The 5,472-nt window shown below is 38.8% G+C and overlaps 1 pseudogene; it reads right to left on the bottom strand.

The window, feature by feature from the left end:
- Positions 1-885: 885 nt before the first annotated feature.
- On the bottom strand, positions 886-1,816 carry LOC129658746 (olfactory receptor 2A1/2A42-like; annotated as a pseudogene).
- Positions 1,817-5,472: the final 3,656 nt, after the last annotated feature.

The raw sequence follows: 5,472 nt of genomic DNA, 5'->3' as shown, positions 1-5,472 counted from the left end.
TCTCTAATATGACTCAACAATTTTCATATGAGATTTTTCAACATTATGGAGCACAACCAGCTAGACATCTCTGACTTACTCTTGAACAGGGGGAGTGCAATTTTTGAGAGTGGACAAGTGTGCTTCTAGGCTTTTGAAGATCACTTCCCTTTATAACTTTCTATTTTCTTTCAAATCTTGTGACCTATACAATTGGGCAGGAAAGCAGAAAGAATGTATTGAACTGTGTAGACTCAGGAAATCAATTTAAATAAATGTTAATTTCAGAAATATTAAATTCAGAGCAATCAAAGAAAAAGATCATAGTATAATCCAAGCTATGGATTTTCCAGTAGTCATGTACTGATATGAGAGTTGGACCATAAAGACGGGTGAGTGCCAAAGAACTAATGCTTTTGTAGTGTGTTGTTGGAGAAAACTCTGGAGAGTCCCTTGGACTGCAAGGAGATCAAACCAGTAAATCCCAAAGGAAATCAACCTTGAATATTGACTGGAAGCACTGATGCTGAAGTTGAAACTCCAATACTTTGGCCACCTGATGTGAAGAGCTGACTCATTGGAAGACTCTGATGCTGGGAAAGACTGAGGACAGGAGAAGTGGGCGACAGAGATGAGATGGTGGGATAGCATCACTGACTCAATGAATATGAACTTAAGCAAACTCTGGGAGATAGTGAAAGACAGGGAAGCCTGGAGTGCAGTTCATGAAATTCATGGAACATGCTTAGTGACTTAACAATAACAATAAAATCACATCTGAAAGACAAATCAATGAATGCAGTATAGCTAAAAATTTTCCTTCAAAGGAAGAAAGAAGCTTTATTCTTGTGTCATCAAGGCGTACATAAGAGAGCAGAGAACTTTTTTGGATTTAAATATCACCAGTTAGAAATGACTCTCCTTGAACAGTGCTCTCCCAGGGCACCCTTGACCTCTTTGTTCCTAAGGCTGTAGATCAGCAGGTTCATCATGGGGTTGAGAAGACTATAAAACAGAAAAAGGGTCTTCTGCTGCTTCTCAGGGTGGAGGGACTTGGGGGTCATGGACATGATGATGGCACTGCCAAAGAAGAGCCCGACCATGCAGAGGTGGGAGGAGCAGGTGGAGAAGGCCTTCCTGGGCCCTCAGCTGACTGGATCCTCAGGATGGTGGCCAGGATGCACACATAGGAGCCCAGCAGGAGGCAGAGGGGCCAGACGAAGACAAACACGGAAGCAGCAAAAATGACAAGTTGGTTGAGCTTAGTGTCAGCACAGGCCAGCTTGAGAACAGACAGGATTTCACAGAAGAAGTAGTTGATTTCATGAGGCCCACAGAAGGGCAGCCTCAGGACAAGACCCATGTGGACCAGGGCCAGGAGGAAGCCACATGCCCAGGAAGTCCCCACCAGGCTGATGCCAACTCTCCAGCTCACAATGACAGAATATCAGAGTGGGTGGCAGATGGCCACACACCGATCATAGGACATCACCACCAGGAGCAGACATTCGGTATGAGCGAAACTCAAAAAGAGAAAGGTCTGTGTGATGCAGCCAGCAAAGGAGATGGGCTTGGCTGGACTCAGGAGGCTGACCAGCATCTGGGGCACCATGCTGCAGGCGTAGGCCATGTCAATGATGGCCAGGTGTGACAGGAAGAAGGACATGGGGGTGTGCAGTCTGAAGTCCAGTGAGATGAGCCCCAGGATGACCCCGTTCCCTAGCAGGGTGAGAACATAGAACAGGGAGAAGAGCCCAAAAGGGAATAAGCGGATCCTTGGACCAAGACAAAACCCTAGTAGGATGAACTCTGTAACCATCATCTGATTTTTCTCCATTTCACTATTAAGAGAGAACCAGACAGCTATGTGACAGCGATTTTATTTAATACTTCATATATTTTTGGTATATGGATAACTATTAATAAACATCTTTAAGAATTCATTGAATTATAAATAAGGAAAGAAAGAATAGAAAGGCTAGGGAAGGGGAAAGGAAGGAAGAAGGAAGCAAAAAAGAAAGACAGACAGACTTGTCTATCTAAATAAAGTTAAGTGTTCAATAAACTAAATTTCTATCTAATATTCAATTTTACAGAGGAGAAATATGTCATCAATAAAGACTTACTTAGAGCCACTGACACTGTCCTGAAATTAAGAAATATCAAACCAGATTACGAGAAAACAATCATGGAATATGGATTGTCTAAGAGCTGCTTATGTCCAAATCAGTGGGAGAACCACCTGGTAGTAGAAAGAATCAGAAGTAACTGGTATTTAAAGCCCATGTTCACAGATTGGAAGAATTAGTACATGCTGCCAAAAGCCATAGATGGATTCAATGGAACCCCTATCAAAATTCCCATGGTATTTCTAACAGAACTAGAAAAATAATCCTAGATTTTTAAGGAATCACCAAAATCCCAGAAGAGCCAAGGCAATCCTGAGAAAGAAGATCAAAGCTTCAGGCTTTCTACTTCTAGATCTCAAGCTGTATTACAAAGTTACAGTAGTCAAAACAATACATTACTGGCATAAAAACAGAAACACAGGCCAATTAAACAGGATTCAGGGCACAGAAATAAATCCCTGCAAATATGTTCAACTAATATTTAACAAGGGAGCCAAGAATACTCAGTGGGGAAAGGACAGTCTCTTCAGTAAATGTGCACATTGGATATTCATATATAAAAGAATGAAATTAGACTCCTATCTTACACCACTCACAAAAATTAGCACACAGTGGATTAAAGTCTTAAACAAAAGAACTGAAACTACAAAGAAATAAATAAAACATAAAATAAACGATCCTTGACCTGGCTTTTGGAAATGAATTTTTTGACATAACATCTAACAAAATAAAAAATAAATAAGTGGAACTACCTCAACTAAAAAGGTTCTGCACAGCAAAGAAATAAAAAAAATTAACACAATGAAAAGACAACATAAGGCATGGGAAAAGATACTTGTAAACCATATATATTGAGCAAGAGGTTAATATTCAAAATATATATTTTAAAAAACCCATACAACTCAGCAGCAAAAAAGCCAATCAGTTCAGTTGCTCAGTCATGTCCAACTCTTTGTGACCCCATGAACTGCAACATGCCAGGCCTCCCTGTCCATCACCAACTTCAGGAGCCTACCCAAACTCATGTCCATTGAGTTGATGATGCCATCCAACCATCTCATCCTCTGTCATCCCCTTCTCCTCCTGCCCTCAATCTTTCCCAGCATCAGGGTCTTCTCAAATGAGTCAGCTCTTCACATCAGGTGGCCAAAGTATTGGAGTTTCAGCTTCAACATCAGTCCTTCCAATGAACACCCAGGACTGATCTCCTAGGATGGACTGGTTGGATCTCCTTGAAGTTCAAGTGACTCTTAAGAGTCTTCTCCAATACTACAGTTCAAAAGCATCAATTCTTCGGCACTCAGCTTTCTTTATAGTCCAACTCTCACATCCATACATGACTACTGGAAAAACCAAAGCCATGACTAGATGGACCTTTGTTGCCAATAATCCAATCTAAATGTGAATAAGCAATCTGAATGGACATCTACTCAAAGAATACATACAGATAACCAAAGGCACCTGACAAGTTACTCAGTATCACTCAATATCAGACAAATGCAAATCAATATCACAGTGACATATCACATCATGCCCGTTAGAATGGTTATGATCAAAAAGATAAGAGATGACAAATGTTGACAAAGATGTGAAGAAAAGGGAACCCTTTTACACTGTTGGTGGAAGTGAAAATTGTTACAGTTAATGTGAAAAACAATATGGAAGTTTTCCCTGAAAATAAAAATGGAATTACCATACGATCTAGCAATTTATCCTGGGCATTTATCTGAAGGAAAATAAACACTAACTCAAAAAGTTATCTGTGCCCCCGTGTTCATACCAGCATTACTCACAATAGTCAAGAAAAGGAAACCACCTAAGTGTTCACCAGCAGACGAGAGGATAAGAAGTAGAGAGAGTGTGTGTGTGTGTTCAGCCACAAAAAGAAGGGAGTCCTGACATTTGTGACATGAATGGACCTGGAGGGCATTCTGCTTAGTGAGATAAATGAGACAGAGAAAGACAAATACTGCATGATCTCATTTATATGTGGGAGCTAAAAACCAAACACCAAACTTATAGACAGGAATTAAATTTGTGGTTAAGGATTGAAGGGTACGTATGGAGCGGAAACTAGATGAACATACTCAAAAGGGACAAACTTCTAGTTATAAGGTAAATAAGTACTAGTGACTATAGCTAACATAATGAATATAATTAACATTACTCTATGGTATATTTAAAAGGTGCAAGAGAGTAATGACCCTATGACTTCTAACCACAAGAAAAAAAAAGCAGTTTCTCTTTTTATGGTTATTAATATGTGAGATGGATTTTTAAATTTATTTTTTAATTTTAAAATTAAAACAAAATTTATGCTAGAGTACCAATTAGCTATATGCTATGATAGATATTTACTAGATTTATTGTGGTTATCATTGTACAATATTTGCAAGTCAAATCATTACAGTGTATACCTTAAATTTAGATAATACTGTATGTTAATGATATCTCAATAAAACTGGAAAACAGTTTTTAAAAGAGAATAAGATTGATCATAGCCTAGAATCAGGAACTAGACCCATCTTACTATTGATTCAATCCTTCATATTTGGGAAATGTTTTATATCTGAAATCCAAAACATATTACCATTTAAACAAAAAAAATAGTGACTGAAATCAGCAGTAAGGATTAATACATACTTTATAAGTATCTAACAGAAACAATGATAAATTCAGCTTGCCTCTTGACAAATGGCAGCATTAGTATGTTAGTGGTAAGGTATCTAGTCTATGAATTTGTGGTTTGGTAAATTAAACTTTTTTTTCCTACCTTGTATCTTGGATGATAGTTTCCTCTATACAGTATGTCAAAATTCAACATTATTTCTAGTGCAAACATTTGCCAGTGCCATTGCAAAAACAAGTAACTTGAGGTTTAGCTACACTTTTAGGATTAGTGTTGAAAAAGGTGCTGTTTTTGGCCACGCCTAATTTAGCTTTCGTCAATACCTGTGGAGATATCAACATGGATGTAAGAGAGAGAATTGAATTTTGAGAGAGAAACTTGGAAACATAAACCGAAGTGATGAGAATAAGAACCCATAGGTTAAAAACAAGATAATATCAAGAAACACGTGACTTAAGAGTTTTGGGAATATCCAGAAGTCCACCTAAGGTGCTTTGAAACAGTATCAGGGAGACAGGACAGAAAGATGCGCTTGAACCCAAATGTACTCAGTTGAGTGAGTTACGTGTTAGAGAAAGACTGGGTGAAAGAAAGGAGCTGCTCAGTACAGAGCACAGATATAAGGTCAGAGAGGCAGCACTGTCTGTGCGTCTTAAAGACCTTCAGGGAAGGGGAAGCCTGACCAGTTCACACAGGATTCTACGCATCAGGCAATTCTATGTCCACAGTCTAGAT

This window comes from Bubalus kerabau, chromosome 8 (genome assembly GCF_029407905.1).
Source record: "Bubalus kerabau isolate K-KA32 ecotype Philippines breed swamp buffalo chromosome 8, PCC_UOA_SB_1v2, whole genome shotgun sequence".
Taxonomy (NCBI): domain Eukaryota; kingdom Metazoa; phylum Chordata; class Mammalia; order Artiodactyla; family Bovidae; genus Bubalus; species Bubalus kerabau.
This window is presented reverse-complemented; position numbering and strand designations above follow the sequence as displayed.